Source organism: Coffea arabica, chromosome 8c (assembly GCF_036785885.1).
Source record: "Coffea arabica cultivar ET-39 chromosome 8c, Coffea Arabica ET-39 HiFi, whole genome shotgun sequence".
In the NCBI taxonomy this organism is placed as follows: domain Eukaryota; kingdom Viridiplantae; phylum Streptophyta; class Magnoliopsida; order Gentianales; family Rubiaceae; genus Coffea; species Coffea arabica.
In genome coordinates, this window is record NC_092325.1 from 30,846,276 (window position 1) to 30,863,843 (window position 17,568).

Sequence of the window (17,568 nt, forward strand, 5' to 3'; positions counted from 1 at the left end):
TTTATCAAACACTTATTATTGTGATGATAAAATCGTTTAAAACGTTTCTCAAATTTTGTAAAATGACTTTTTTCGTCTCTTACTTTTAAATGTGTAATTTTGCGTCCCTAACAGATTCACATTGATCAAATTTGATCCCTACCTAAGTTTTCGACTATGGAATTCATCACGTGTCTTGTATGTAATCATTTTTAGGGGTAAAATTGTCAAATCAAATTTTACATAATCTGATCTATAGTCCCTTAAATTTCAAAAAATGAATTTTATCCTTCATTGACCATATGTGCGAATAGTTTTTTTTAAAAATTCATGTATATATCTATTTAACTTCACTTGAACAGTACAAATAGCATATAATATATTTCATTTGATTTTATCTAAATAGACTAATTATAATTGTACACATACTATTCAATAGATATATATATATATATATATATGGGTTTAAATCTAACAAATTTGTTTTAAACTCATATATATCTATTTGATTTCACATGTAAATCTATTCAATATTTGTGATCTTTTCTCTTTTGGTAATGATTCATTTATTGAGTTGTGTAATAAGACCATATAATTAATCGGTCCTAATTCGAATTCTATAGTCATGCTAACAAATTACAGTTTAATTATGAAATTTTTACTCGCCACCTTTAAGACTAACAGTTGAATTTGTTGTCTTGTGATTGTTTTAAAATTTAAAAGTGTCAATCACTTACTTCTTTTTGTCATACTTTTCCTTTGTTTATTTTTCCGTCCAAATTTAATTCAACATAAACATTTGATAATGTTTAGTATTAAATGTCTTATTTGTTTTCAATTTTCAAGTAAAAGAAAATGAACATGAGTGAAAAACTGACAATTTTTTTAAATCCCTATATATATCTATTTAATTTCACCTGAACAGCACGTTTAGGCGAAATCAAATAGAGATATATTATATGTTATTTGTATTATTTAGGTAAAATTACATATATATATATATATATATATACATGAGTTTAAAAAAAAGTTATTCGTACACATGATTAATGAGGGATGAAAAAGTTATTTTATAAAATATGAGGGATGAAAAAATCCATTTTGTGAAATTTGAGGGACGAAAAATTCATTTTATGAAATGTGAGGGACTATAGATCAAATTATATAAATTTTGATTTGATAATTTTGCCCTTCAAAAATGATTACGTTCAAGTACGTGGTGGATTCTGACAAAAAACTAGTAAGAAACCTAGGCAGGAATCAAACTAGTTAAAAAACTAATGTGAATTTATAAGGAACGTAAAAGTATATTTTTAAAAGTAAGGAATGAAAAAAGTCATTTTATAAAAAGTGAGGAATATTTTGAATGACTTTCTCTATTGTAATAATACTTTTGGTTAAAACCCATATTAATTTTTTTTATATGATTAAAAATACAATTTCAACTCCTAAACTTGAACCAAACGCCCATGGTTACGAGCATAAATGTAACTAACGTCTAACTTAACTTTTGCTTTTCATTCTTTTCCTTTCCCATTCAAAACAACATACTCACTATTTCATTTTTTTCCCCTTTTGTATTCCAACCAAGATAGATGGAAATAATTTTCTCTACTTTCCTTTCTTTCCTATATGTTACTTCATCTCAAACACTGCCTAAATTTTGAAGAAAGAAAAAAGCGGCTTAAAATCCCAAAATGGGGTTTTAGTTTTTCTCTAATCTATTTACCAACTAAAGTCATTCGCACCAGTTCGCTCTGAAAACCCCCCTTCACAGAAGGGGAGAAAAAGGAAGAAGAACATTTAATACAAAAGTTTCTGTATGTAGAACAAAAAAAAGGAAAAAAATGGCGAAACAGGAACAAATTTCTTCTCGACCATGGATACTCGAAGCCGTACCCCTTTTGGTTGTCATTCTCATAGCAGCCCATGTCCTCGCTTTGGTAATAATTTCAGTTCTTTTCAATTATATTTCCGTTCTCCAAAAATTTGTTTAAAACCCAAGATTTTTTTTTTGGGTGTTCTAGGTTTATTGGATTTATAGGCTGGCAACAGAGAAACTGCCGCAGAGGACCAAAAAACATTAGGGATACAAAAATACAAAATGAGTTGCTTCATAGAAGTTCATCAACTAGAGGTAAAAAGAGCACTCTGTAACTTTTGGACTGTAGTTTACTTTGATTATATGCTCCATCTTTGCATATTTTTGGTTTGAATTGGAGTACAGTTACTTCGATTTATGCTCCATTAATTTCAGCAAATTTGGTTCTTTATTTTTACTAGTGAGGCTCCATTTGGATCTAAATTTTGTGAAGGAGAAAGGAAAAAATATGGAAAATTTGAGGAAAATGTAGTGGATATTTTCTAGAGCGTAGGTGAAGTTCACAATCTTTAGGGTTGTATTTGTAGTTGAGAAAATTAATTAAATTGTAGAACAATTAATTTTAATTTCGGTGATTCAAATTATATTTTTGCTTTTTTTGACTGTTGATGTTTATGTAGCTTTTAATAAAATTTGCACTGTTTTGGGGTGTTGTATTACTTAAATAATGACTACTTCGGAGATCTTTAAACTCATAATATAGGGACTTTGCACATTAGCTTTAAACATATGAAACGAATTTTTAAGTTTTTCGTTACTGAATTTGTTAACTCGTTACCACCGGAAAGGTGCTTCCTGTTCTAAATTCCAAAAAATCAACTTTATTAAGCTTGTCTTGGTATTTAGGCAAAGTTGATTTGTCTTTTTTGTTCCTTTATAGTTTAATTTGCTTGAATTCTTTTGTAATGTTTGTGTACAAGTTGGTTTTGAATGACTATTGGCGTACAAAAGCGCTTGAGAAAAGAATGTATATCACATGATAATTGAAATCTGGGCGCAAATGCTCACTTTCATAGTTGATATCATGGTCGTGTTTTGAGTTCTGGCTTTAATTGAGCTGCTAAAAACTAATTGAGTACATCTGTGGCTACATGACAACCATTTCTAAGTTCAGAAAGCACATAACATAAGACAAGCAATCTATGTTAGTTGGTGAATGTTCATCAGTAGGCTTCAATTTTGAAATTTTCTGTGACAGAAAAGGTATAAATGCAATTAGTTTTAATGATTTGATTACACAATTTAAATTTTTCCCACTTAATAATGATACGATTAGCAAATTTGAGGGACATTGGAGAAGAAAGCTATTATTTTGTTTTTACCAATCGTAGAGAAGGCAATATGACATAGAAAAGGGAATATAGAAAGTGAGCAGGATCATCAGCTCGGTGCTACCATGGACACTGGGAAGGAAAGAAATGGACATAGAGATAAAGATGGCTCTGCTGGAGATGTTCTGCATTGATCTAGAGAGAGGACTCAAAAGAGAGAAATAGTTTCCTTTTCCTATAAGATTAGGGAGGTTTGTAATGTTTACATATACATTGACATGGGAACTATCAAATTAGTATACGAGGTGTATCTACTGGACTAGGTTCATTAACTGAGAGCTATTGTTTTGATCTTGGGAATAGGCTGAAATTAATAATTGATACCTTGAAGCGAACATGAATCTGGTGATTTTGGATCTTTTCAAGCATCAAGCTATGCCACGTGTTTATGGCCTTATCCATTTTTAGTTCTCAAAATATATATTTGTGCATGCAATTGTTTCTCCTTGCAAGTGGTTTTAGATGTATGTCTGTGATGAGAGGTATAAGTGTCTACATGTGGTTGCCCTGTGCATTATGGGGTTGTGTGTGGTAGTGGATCTTTGGGTATATTCTGGTGGCAGAGTTGGTTTGGGAAGAAGAGGGAGGAAGAAGGTGGTGTTTAAGGGTGTATCCCTGTCTTTAAGAAAAAACACATTGATAGAACTAAATGTGGTTCCTGTTTTTGGGAAATTCTGATCATTCTCAGCAACCATGGGGGTGGTGGTGTTTCCCTTATCTGATAGTCAAAGTCAAAGTGGTCTACTTGTGATTCTTACTTTCTTAATGGGTATAGTTTTGTTCACCTAATTTGAGTTTCATCTCTTTAAACTTAAGCATGTAAAGGTGCAGAAGAAAGTTTGGAAAATGAGATTTTTTTTTTCAATTTCTTTACTCTAATTAACTGTTGAATCCTCCATGTAAGCAATGTGCAGAGTCTATAAAATTCGTGAGAAGTACTAGCCCTTCTATAAGGTATATGCTATTATCCATGAAGTGCATTAGACGATTATCTAATGAGGTGTTGGGTAATTATAATTCTGTTTATAACTATAAGTTTATTTTTTGATGGATGGAAGAGTCCAACGTTCCATCTCAGTCTCTTTCCATTTGTTGGTCGGCATCAATATTGAATTGTTGTGGTACAAGAAAATCCAATAAAGTGTCAGGGAAATGGTTTCTCACCATTCTTCTTCATCAACCACTTACCAAGAATTTTGTTTTTTGGTACATAACTTCTACGGAGTTTTGTCTTACTCTGATTAATATTCCACTCTTCTCTCTGTCTCTTAAACACTTTCTTCTTGATCTTGCACAAGTATAAATGAACTGAGCAGATCTGACAGATTTGGGTCAGCAGAATTGCAATTATATGTAGAGAAAAGGCCATATTGATTTATACTCCCCAGAGTGAGCTAAGTGTCCATTTGCAATGTTGAGAGGGAGAATGTCTTATTAAAAACCAGGAATGGAAGAGAGGTGGGGCAAACAATTCGTGCTGTATTGTGCAGGAGTTTTGGTACCCTTGCTTATCATTTAAGTTAGCTGTAGTGAAGGGTTATGAGGTGAACATAGAAATGGTAGACACAGAGAGAGAGATCACATAGTTAAGGGGAAAAAAGTAGGATACTAATGTGCACCTGATCTTGCACTGCAGAAGCATTTGGACCACTGTATTTGTGCTCATTCATGACAGAGTGCTTGACGTGCACCCTGTTGTGCTTTTAGCCGAAGTCTGCACCTTAATGTGCCTCTGATAATTGAATGAATGCTATGACTCTAATGTAAACTGTGCTTTTGTAGTTATGGTGCTAATTTGATGGCTTATTGATTATTCTCAGTAAGTCAATAACACAGGCTAGTTTTTGTCTCAAAACTGACTTTAAGAAGTTTGAGCAAGGATGGCCTTTCTGACATTATGCTACACATTTTGAGGAAGCGGGATCTTTCAACATAAAAATCAAAACAAGGCTACTCTTTAGGGCTTCAAAAGCTCAAGGAATATTCCATGTCAGCAGAAACAATGTTAGGCTTGAAGGCAGTTATCCAATATTGCTGTTTGCCAACTGGTTGGATGCCACATTGCTGAACATCTGTAGAACACAACTTTATTGTCATAAACGGTACATGGAACTAGAAATTAATGAAGGAACAAAAGGTGGGGTTTTAAAAAGGAGGTATTTGTTCACCAAAGAGAGCTATTAATCAGCCACCTAGAAATATTTGTTAAAACATGAAAGCTGGCCATTATCAAATCGTTACCTGGATGACTGATGATTTCTAGCAACATTTTATCTTTATAAGTAGTACCAAGTTGGGGAGAAATCATGTAAATGACTATAGTTGAAGATATGGGAAATATCAGAACCGGAAGGGAAAGTTGGATGACTCCAACCTGGAGTTGATTTCGACCTATTTTGTAGGCAAATGTTGTTTTGGTAATTTCAACATGTGTTGAAATAGGTCACAAACTATGCTTGTGGAGCAATTCTTTTGTTGAGCTAGGATGATGTCATTGGATTTTACCAAAGTCAAGCTTTTGGTCTTCAAGTCAAATATGGCTGCTGCCTCTAAAGTAAAGCCGGATTCAGTCTTTCATTAGTTCATAAGTAATATTGGCTTCCAAGACTAGCTTATTCCTTATGGATAGGTGTATACTTTAATGGATTAGTGGAATGGTTTTGAGGAAGCTTGAGTCTAGTATAAGTCGTTACGTCTGACATCAACCTTGTATGAACACAGCTGTATTACAAGGCTCTGAAATTTGCAAAACACCCTTTGCCTCTAAAATGGTTCCCAATTAATGGTTGGTTTCTTGCCAAATAGCCATGTATAAATGCGAGACATGATTTCCAAGGATAACTTAATGCACTGGACACTTGGAGGCCAAATGTTGTGTACCATTGCAGCTTTGCTCATGGTATAAATTGTTACTGCAGCAGTCTCTAGTGTTTTCTATGACTTTGAAGCTTGAAGGAAGGGAAATGTTATTTTTAGCAGGCAAAGGTGCTAGGTTTGAATACTTCAACATGGTTGTGATATATTTGGTGGTTTGAGAAACTTTATGGTTGTTTGCTTAATTTTTATGTGTATAGGGCATTTATGGGCATAAATGCTGTAAGAAGCTAGAGACGAGAAAATAAGAGATCTTAGGTGTCACCCTTATGAGTGGACTGAGATCATTGCTAATAAATATGTTTAAATACATGAGCCTCACTAACAGAGCTACCGTATAGCTGTTTTCTCTGAGAAATCTGACTAGGAGACCAGAAACACTCTTACTTAGCTTGCTGCAGAACAGGACTTGGAAAAATCATATAAGATAAAAGGGGACCTGAAATCCAAAACAATATATGGCTGTCAGCCCTATTTGGCATTTTTAAGTTAGACATCTGACTTAGAGGCCAGAAGCACTTGATATTCTACTTCAACTTGCTGCTGAAGGCGGCTTAGTGAAATTGCTGAAGAACTTGTTTTTGAAAGCAAATATGGCCACTGGGCCGTTTTCTGACCCAGGCTTATAAAATTAGGTTCATTATGATTGATTGTGATCAAGTACTTTCAGGTTTGTATTCCAACCTTTTAGTTGGCTACTGGAAAATTTAAAGACAGGCTGTTTACAGCAGGACTATGGTGCAATATTTGTGCCACCTTCCACAAGTAATAACCATTCACAATCAAGGAAAACTTTTATGAACGTGACAAAATATACAGTTAAGAGTTGAGATGATTGGAATTAGTAAAAGAGTATGGAAATTTGAATTTTGAAGTGATTATGATCAGTTGTCAAGATTTTAGATCGTGGGTTTCCTAATGATTGAATATTGATGATTACGTTGGTGTGTTATGCATGCCAATTGCAGTTGGCTTGCTTCTGTCGCATGCTTCTTGGGCTAAAGCTTGTCGATTTACCTAGTTGGTAACCAATGTTTTCCGTGTACAAGGGTGGTAATAGTGCACTTGTGTAGACATTGTGAAAGATACCCTTGGAGTAAGACATATAGTTACAAATATCTAAGTTTCAGGACCCTAGTGAACATGACGTTTGAGATCTTTCCTATACTTTCCTCTTTTCTGTGATAGTTTCTTGGTCTTTACACACTTTCATTTGCTTTGTATTCTTTTCTACGCAAGGTGATTCTTTTCGTTTTCTTCCCTAACACCCCAGCAACACCCCCCGCCCCTGGTGGGCGGGCGTGGGGGTGGCCAAAACTCCAAGTAGACTCAATTATATGACAACAGAGTCAGGATGTAGTTATGCTATTCGTCATCCAAGTTTTTAGGGTTTTGTCCATTTAACAACCTTTTGTTGTATCTTTTCAATAAACTGCAATCTAGAGCAAGTTGTTTTCCATAAATAGATGAAAATGTACAAAGAGCAGAGAATATGATGAGACCTGCCATTCCTCATCCTTGCTTTGCATTCTTGTTTTTAGTTTTGGCATGAAGCCATTTAGTCTATTTAGGTAAAGCTCGGTATGGCAGTGCAAGAACATAGCTGAATATCTGTCTTAAATTATGATTAGTAGCTAACTTGAAGCAGTCCCTTTTTCTAATCAATATTGTTAACTATCACTAATTGCATTGCAAGACTGTTGCATGACTGGAGTGGGTTCTTGTCTATTCTAAATGATATAGCAATTCAGGATGGCTTCTTTCCGTTGGTTTCCTGTTTTTTGTCACAAGTAGAATGACTATTTACTGTGAGTTCTTCAAGAATTCTGGGTGCACCATTTGTCTTTGCTCCTCTGTTTGGATTCATCAGTTTTTCAAATGCTATAAAAATTTTTAAAAAGTAGTCTAAATTTTTTTAATGTTTAAAAAATATCCCAAAATATATTCTAAAAACTCTGCTACTCTTAAATGTCCCAAAATATATTCTAAAAATATCCCAAAATGTACTTTAAAAACTCAGTTATAGTAAAATTTTTCAAAAATATCTCCAAAAACAGCTAATCCAAACGGAGAAGTACTACCATAGAATGTACGGTGCACGCCCCATTAGGGTTTTCCTTCATTTTGGGTAGTGAAGGAGCTTAGATGCCTGTTTTACTCTCCTATTGAGGTTAATGCAAATACTGTAGAAGAGTGGGGAGATCAAGGGAGTGAGACAGAGATGGAAGGGACTGCCCCCTCGTCTACATACAGCATATTACGATGCTCGTCATTTTTCAGTTTTTCTTTTAAATGTTTATTCATGTCATGCATTATTGTTAACTGCCATTGTCTTTTTCTTGAATGTCTTGTGCTCTCTTGTTTCCTTTTCCTTTTCTTTTTTGTGTAAATTAACTGTTTCTTTGCTTGTTCAGCTGGAACCGAAATAACAGGTTTTTGTTGATTTTTCAGGGGTTCTTTCAATTGCTAATGAGTTCATCAGATGTGGCAGTCTATAGCAGCTGTTAGTTTCTTTTTCAAGTGTTTACCTAGGTTTGCCATTCTAATTTGTTGGAAATTCCATTCCAGCTGGATGAATCAGTGAGCACTTGTCGAGTATCTGGTATGTGTTGATAGCTATTGTTTGTCCTGTCATCCCCTGATAAATGTATTGCGTGTAAAATCACTGCTAATATTGGGGTTACACTTGTAACAAAGTTTAAAGTTCGATGAACAACTGAAGTTACAACTTGGATATCTTTTAGCTGCCATGTTTTGATAGCCTTCAATCTAGTTTGCATTTGAATTGCAATAATTTGTTATGGATTCTTGCCCACGACTCCTGTTTATGGATGGCAAGAGGTTGTTTACATAATCTTTGTAAAGTTGCATGAGAAAATTGGCTGTGTAATGACATTTTTATAATTTGTCGGCCTGATTGAAGTTAATAAAGTTATTGTTACTTAATGCGTGTTGGTTTAGCCACAACGAAATTAGGTGTTTCTTTTGCGATCAAAATTTGTCCTGTTTTAGGGTTAATTAGTCAATATGCTCTTAATCCTACATGCCATGTTTGTGAATTGAAACACGTTTGGGTGGAATCGCTTTCATACACAGCAAATAATAATTACATTTGCATGTTTTGGGAGTGTCAATTTGACCCTTTTTTTACAAGTTGAAATTTACAAAATTTCACCCTTTTTACGAGTTTCACCTTTCTAGTTTGCTCCGTTTAACTGTTTCCTTTCCTTTTTTTTTTTTTTTAAACCTTTTTACTTCTTCTCTCCTTTAACTATTACCTCAACTGTCAAATATGGAATTCGAAACTTGAACTTGATAGTGAAAAAAAATTCTAAGAACCCATCTCTGGCTAGTGAGTTAACTCCAATGATTATTTGCTTTGTTAACTTGCTAGATTGTTAGGACGTTTTTAGTTTCTTTTCTGTTGTGTGTGTGTGTGTGTGTGTGTTTTTTTTTTTTTTTCTTGTTTTCCTGGTAAGTCAAAACCAATGAAAGTTCAAAGTAATGTATATGAAGAGTCTGCCAAGGAGCATGACCTGAGCAGAATTTTGGGCGAGTATAACCGATTTGATCTGCAATGAGTCGAACAATGGGATTATCTCACCTTTATGACTCCGACGGTTAAGTCAGTCAGCGGGAATACAGAGTACAATAAGTATATTATATGTTGTGTCTTTTCTTGAATCAATCCGCCATTATTTATACGATTTCTCATGATAAGTTATGAAGGTACTCAGAGCTATCCTCTTACTCCTAGTAGTTATTCCATTCGAGAGCATAAGTCCTGCTAGGTCACTAAAAGTAAAGTCCTCCTTGAACTTAAGTTTTGATCTTATACCAAAAAAAGTTATCCCACACCAAGATAGTTGTTACCTCAGTTCAGTTCGGGAATGGAGTTCGAACAGGGCAACTTGGCCTTGACACGTGTGCCTAGGGGATTCCTCCGGCTTCGGTATACATAGATGGGCCTTCTGAAGTCAAAACTGGACTCCAAATGTTTTAAGCAGTCTAGGACTGCTTGGCTATTGCCCGGCTTTTTAAATTAGTGCTGGATTGACGCAGTTCTTGAATTCTAGTTCACGGGCCATGTTCACTCGAAAGAGAGAAAGGAAACTATGATTGGTTTTACTTTGCTCTTCGTGTACTATGTCGTTGTAATCTCGCAAATTGCCTCTCTAATATTTCAATTTCACCAAATGAACTATGAAGGTATTGGGCTTCTTACGTAAAATCTGCAAATTCTTGTTACTTTATCGACCTCTCCTCCTGATTTTGTCAAACATTGTGCTGGGCGATTTCTAATAGTCTCATTAATAAATCTTTCTTATTTATCCAAAATAAACTATGAAGGTATTAGGAATTTTCTCTATCCAAATTAATGAATACCAAGTTTCATATTATTCTTTTGATTTTGGACGCCAAGTTTCATATTATTCTCATTACCATAACAAAAGATGAAAATAAATTTTTACACAATAAAATACATATGTTAGCCTGATATACAGTACGACAACAGCATACAAAATTACAAATTATGAGATTAAATGCTCTATTTGTCAATCAGCTAGGATGTAGGAGTGAATCTTGCCATATATAGAGGGTAGAAATAAAAGTTTACTAACTCTGGCCTCTTCCAATTATTTGAAAATTAAATGAAATACTAAACATTTATGAACTATTCTCACTTTATTAAAAAATAAAGATATGACAGTATTTATTTATGATTTAAGACTCGAGGAATCTAGGCACTTTAAAGTAACGTAAATGGACTTAAGTTTATGTTTCTTCAACCCTTTTATCCTCCTCTATATCATTCCTACTCTCAACTGTCAGGTACAAGATTCAAACTAAAAACCTCTAAGTACCCTTCCTAGATGACAAACTAGTTAAAGGCATTTTATTTATTTATTTATTTTATACTGGACATGGATGACATGGAATCTAGGCATTTTTCTTGTCAAACTAAAATATCATTAAATATCCGATCTAATTGAGCACTTGAATTCTTCATAAATATTCCTAAGTTGACTTCCACAAACTTTATGTCTTATTACCATGTGCATATACATCGGGAAGAATTGCAGTTTTGGTCTCTAATGTTTGGTTTGCGTGCCAAATTGGTTTCCAATATTTTGGCCAAAACAAATCTAGCGCCCAAAATTTATGATTTTATGGAGATTTAGGACAATTAATGAAAATGGAACAATGACTAATGGTAAATATCAAATTACCGTTGATCAACAACTTTGACTTTATACTTTTGATCCTCAATGTTTTGATTTTGAATCATTATATTTTTCTAATTTTTAGCATGAATTGAGATGAAAATTAGAATGAAATAATATTAAATGAGCAATAAGAATTGTAGTTAAACTTCTTTTTCTCCTTTTTTAATGTTTATGTCATTTATTCACACTAATAATATATCATATGTTTCTTTTCTTTTACATAGTCTCAAATTTGATATGATATGTGTATATTACTGTTTCTCACTATTAATTAAAACACTTTATATTGGCACAACATAATCATAACTTAGATAGCATATCTTTATTAAATAAGTTATAAATGGATGATAATATACCAATAATAAATAAAACATAAAGTAGAAAAAGAAAAGGAGAATGCAAATTTTATAATCCAAGTTTATTATAATTACTACTACAAAATTTGTTGTATATCTTGTGTATGTAGGCTTCAAATTCTTGTAGTTAGCAATTGTACTTATAAAACTAGTGAAGGTAAGTATCAATGTGAAGTAGTTTAGGAATTCTTTAAAAAAATCTTTTATTTTGTTTTCTTTCCTACCAATTGAAAACTAACGTTCTAATATTGCAGTCTTAATGCATTTATTTTGATATCTATGTATTTTGATAATCATTTAGAGATTCATAATATATGTATGAAATACCAACTCCATTCAAATTCAATTAATAACCTATTAAAATGCCAAAAAAGATCAAATTAATTTACAAAAAATATATATTCCTCATATTTTAAAGGCATATTTAATTAATCTTTTAAATTATTATTAGAATAAAAATAATAAAACTCATTGTCAATTAATTATTTGGGACTGATTATGCAAAATAATAAAAATGATATATTATTAGCATAAATAACGAAATAAAATAAAAAGAAGAAAAAGAAGTTTAATTGGAATTACTATTACCCATTTAATGCTATTTCATTCTAATTTGCATCTCAATTTATGCTAAAACCCTTAATATCACTATTTAAAAATAAAGGAAATATAATTATTTAAAATCAAAATATTATGGATCAAAAGTGCAATATCAAAGTTGTTGACTAATGATAATTTCATATTGACCATTATTCATTGTTCCATTTTTTCTAAGTGTGTTAAATTTACCTAAAATTACAAATTTTGGAGACTAGATTTGTTTGGCCGAAACATTAAGAATCAATTTGACACACATGCCAAACATTAGGAACTAAAATTGCAATTCTCCCGCATCAAGACATTCCAATTATCTTTTTATTTAATTTTTTTTTTGTATTCAAGAGGATCAACAGGGGCTTCCCACTCATGGCCCTTGATGACTCAAACCTGTGACCTATTAGTTACTGTTGAAGCGTCTTACGAGTTAGGCTGCGCTACTTCATTGTCAACATGTCAATTATTTAAAACGCAGAAAAAATTTGATTAAACTGCAAAGCAAATTATGACTTAGTTTTTTTTCGTTTGCTTTTATAACTTGAAAATTTCATCCAGTTCTAAATGACTTCAAATTAAAACTTGTAGTAAACCTCAACAATTGTAGAATTCAACATTGAGGCACACACCAAGAAGTTACAACCATGGGATTGGAGTACTTTAGCAAAATCATATGCTCCTATATTACATTGGACAAAAGACCAAGAATTAAACATGCTACTGAGATGTCACAAGAAACCTAATCATTTAATATGTTCTTCCTCATTCAGGGCCATAACACCAAGCATCCACAGGCATGGCACAAAAATTGACAAAATAAATAATACAATTAAGTCATATATCACCTATATAACTTGCTAGTGCCCTAGCAATCAAAAGATGATAACTTAAGGTCATGACCGAAAAAGAAAAAGCACAGAAACACCCAAAGGAAATACTTGTGCATCGGTTCATAATTCTTGGTGTGGATTTTGATCAGTCAAAGAAAGTAATATGTAAACAATGTGTTAAAATAATGAAAATTAATTCTTAATTGTGCCAGCAGATTACTACTACTAAGCATATGTAAAAAGACAACCAATTTGTGTTGGATCATGTGAGCCATGACTACCGAGAACACAATTCTGGATTTGAAAGAAGAGCAAAAGACCAGAATGGTCTGTAAACTATTTAACAAAAACTGCAAGTCCCTAAAGTTTAATTGGGACTAATTCGGTCCCTTAACTATAATATTCTAGCCAATATAATCTCTTTTGGGTTGAGTCATCAACGATACAAAATTTTCTCGTGGATAGAGAGGTAAAAAAGGAAGGTTACATTCTGTAGTGGGGCCAAACCGCCATGGCCACATGTCAGTTCGGACAAGCGACATATCAATTCGCGTGAGTTAGCTCGGGCCTTAGGAAAGGCCAGTTCGGGCAAAGCCACCACTTCCCAGCGGAATGGGCCTAGTGGGCCGCGACTCCTGATCCTTTCGGAGCATGCAGACGGAGCCCTCAGAGGAATCCCTCTCTGGTAAGGCTCATAATCCTATAAGGAAACTATTGCCAAGAGCCCTATAAGTATAGCACAACAAGACAAACACAAGGTATACCATCTACAGTAATCAATACTGTTGCTCCACTCTTAGCTATACTGACTTAATTGTCGGAGTCACAACAGGGAACTAGTCTCGCTGTTCATCCCCATGCAGGTCAGTTTGATCACCTCGCTGGTACCAGTTCGTTCCTCCTCAGTTCGCTCAGCCCGCTGCTACTCAGTTCGAATCGTGCTTTCAGCCGTCGCATCAATTGGCACTGTCTGTGGAAAACGCAATTTCTCCCTTGCGAAATATACCGAGGACTAGATCTCAAAGAAACGCTGATGAATTCAAGGGGAATGAGCGAAACAACCCCCAAAATTCCCATCATGGACCAACCCTTGGTGACGAGAGGACAAAGCTCTCGTGGATCCTGCCTGAACAACTGGTGCAAATGGTGGCAAAAAATTTACCTACTTTCGAGGCTATTGTGAACTACTTGAAGGGTCGGACTGAAGACCTGCAAGACCCGGAGCCTAGGGGCAAGAAGGTGGGAAGATTGGAGCCGTCAGAATCTCAAACGGGAAGCCTCGGCCCTCGACAAAAGCGGGCATGGAAGGAGTCCTCGCGTGAACAGATAGAAGTTCTGGAGCCCTCCCATGGGAACTCTTGAACAGGTCACCTTGAGTCCTTTCAGGGAATTCCTCGAAGGGAGTACTCATCGAGGAGAGAGGAGTGCCCGATACGGGATGAATTGGATCTGTTATTAGATTTGGAGACGGACAAGTATTCCTCCTCTCCCTTCATACCGGACATCGAGAACTACCCTCTGCCTGCTAAGTTCAAAATCCCTACTATGAAATCCTACGACGCGACTACGGATCTGGAAGATCATCTATTCGTGTTTCTAACCCATATGCGCTTACAAACGGCTGCCGACGAGGTCAGACGTAAAACCTTCCCCATGTTCTTGGAAGGAAAGACGCGCCAATGGTTCCAAGGGTTGCCTCCTAGGTCAATCCGATCCTTTAGTCAGCTCGCGCACCTGTTCGCAATTCAGTTCGTTTCGTCAAGAGTCTTCTCTAAGAACACTGCTCACCTGATAATCGTTCAGCAAAGGCCTGAGGAGTCATTGCGTGAATACATGGTGCGGTTCAACAACGAGTCTCTCCAGGTCCGAAATCGAGACGACAAAGTTGTCATGGCCGCCTTCATCAATTGATTGCGTGTGCAAAAACTATACACCGAGTTCATTGAAAAACCTCCCAAGTTAGTTTTGGAAAAGCTGGACCGAGCTCAAGAGAAAGCTAATGCAGAGGAAGCCAATCGCTTGAAGAGAGCGCAGGAAAGACTGAGGGACGAAAGGCGAAGAAAAAACACGGATCAGGGGGATGCGCTACCTGGTCAGCCGCGAAAGAATACGCTGGATCGTCTGCCAAGGAGCAGGGCCTTTGAAGGAGAGAGGGGATGGACTCCCCTCACAACACCTAAGGCTCAGGTTCTCGCCGTGATGGAGCAGGAAGGTTTCTCATGAACTCCCAGAAAGTTGGTCAGTAATAAAAGTAGAAGGGATCAAAACTTGTACTGTGCTTATCATCGGGACATAGGACATGATACCGAGAACTGTCGGGACCTCAAGAAAGACATTGAAGAACTGATCAAATGAGGACACCTGAAACAGTTCATACGGAACGGACGAACTTAATAGAAACGAAGGGAGTATAAACGAGAAGGTATGAACTACTCTCGAGACCGACCCCAGGGTCGCAAGGACCAAACTCCCGAACAGGATACCTAAAACTTGGCGGAGTAATAAACACCACAGCAGAAAGACTTATTGGAGGTGACAATCATGCAGCTCGACGGAACAACTGCCCACTCCCTAGTGGAGAGAATCCGAGCAAGCGGCTGAAGATGTACGAAGAAATCATCTATGGATTTGATGATGCAGTTCCTCTCGCCTCTAACAACCATGAGGCCATCGTGATAGAGGTCATAATGTGCAACTACAAAGTGAAAAAGGTATACATCGACAATGGGAGTGCCATTGACGTGCTATACTACAAGACTTTTAAAGAGTTGCAACTAGAAAATAAGCAGGTCATCCCAATCTGAACTCCCTTAATTGGTTTCGTAGGTCCACCGGTAAAATCTGAGAGAATGATAACTCTCATGGTCATGGTGGGAGTATCACCGAAATCTGAACTGTCCCGGTGAACTTCGCGGCAGTGAAAAAACCATCGCCGTATAATATAATCCTGGGGCGGCCTACCCTGAACGCACTCTGAGCTGTCTGCTTAACTCTGCACCTTAGGATGAAATTTCCCACGCCAGCGAGAGTAGCTGAGGTGCTAGGGGATCTAGAGATAGCTCGGGCATGTAACATCGTAACTCTCAAGGGCAAGAAGAAGCTGGTAGCTCAAGTGGCCTACTTAGAGCCTTGGGAGCTAGCAGAGAAAAAAAACGGATGAAGGTTTACCCGGTCAGCAAAGAACGACCAGATCGTGTGGTCAGAACCGGCTCATGCTTGAGCAAACTGACCAAGAAGGTGTCAGAATCCCTTCTGGTGGAATATGCAGAAATCTTCGCCTGGAGTACGGATGATATGCCTGGATTTCGCCCGAATTGGCAGTTCACAAGTTGGACGTAGATCCTAGCGTTCGGCCGTGAGGCAAAAGAAGAGAACCTTTGCGCCTGAGCGAAATGAGGTCGTCAAGAAAGAGGTAGGCAAACTGTTAGAGGCAAAAATCATAAAAGATGTCTACTACCCGACCTAGCTGGCCAACCCTATGCTGGTCAAAAAGGATGACAAGGCTTGGAGAATGTGTATGAAATTCACCGACTTAAATAAAGCTTGGCCAAAGGATTGCTACCCTCTTTTCCGAATAGACCTACTCATAGACTCAACTATGAGATATGAGATCTTTTGTTTCTTGGATGCCTTTAAAGGGTACCACCAAATAGCCATGGATAAGGAAAATCAGAAGAAAATCTCATTCATCACCGAGTACGGTACCTATTACTATGTCACCATGCCATTCGGACTAAAAAACGCGGGTGCAACATATCAAAGGTTGGTGAACAGGCTGTTCAAGGATCAAATAGGTCGAAATATGGAGGTCTACTTGGATGATATACTGGTGAAGAGCAGAATTCAAGAGCAGTTCATCACGGACCTGAGAGAAATATTTGATGTCCTTCGGAGATCGCAAATGCTGTTGAACCCTAAGAAATGCACTTTCGGGGTCAGGTCGAGCAAATTCCTAAAATACATGATACTCAAAGACGGAGTAAGAGCCAACCCTGACAAAGTAAAGGCCATCATGGATATGACTCCTCCCAAAAATATCAAGAAAGTGCAGCGACTAGCTGGTAGGATGGCAACCTTGAATAGGTTCCTATCGAAATCGGCAGTTCGGGGTTTCCTATTCTTTAAGGCCCTAAGAAGAGGTCCCTAATTTGAGTAGACCTCTGAGTGCCAAAAAGTATTTGACGAACTGAAAACTCACATCGCCAAGTTGTCGACCTTAACTTCTCCCGGTCAGGGCAAAACTCTGTTCATCTACTTAACTGTAGGAGAAAAGGCAATCAGCGTGGTGTTAGTTCGGGAGGAAGACAATCCAGAAGCCGGTGTACTACGTCAGCCGTGCTCTGCAAGGGGCTAAGATTAGGTATTCCTTGGTGGAATGATATCTCCTGACGCTAGTTCACGCAGCACGAATCGTATGTCATACTTCCAGACTCACCCTATCGTGGTAGTGATCGACCAGCCTTTGAAGCATATCTTGTTTAGACCTAACATGTC

The 17,568-nt window shown here is 36.3% G+C and overlaps 1 long non-coding RNA gene across 1 annotated transcript; it reads left to right on the forward strand.

Annotated features, from left to right (window-relative positions):
* Positions 1–1,534: 1,534 nt before the first annotated feature.
* Positions 1,535–8,816, forward strand: LOC113706487 (uncharacterized). The gene is made up of 3 exons (XR_003452029.2): positions 1,535–1,922; positions 2,007–2,116; positions 8,518–8,816. It is a non-coding gene; the product is annotated as an uncharacterized lncRNA (long non-coding RNA).
* The last annotated feature ends 8,752 nt before the right edge of the window (positions 8,817–17,568 follow it).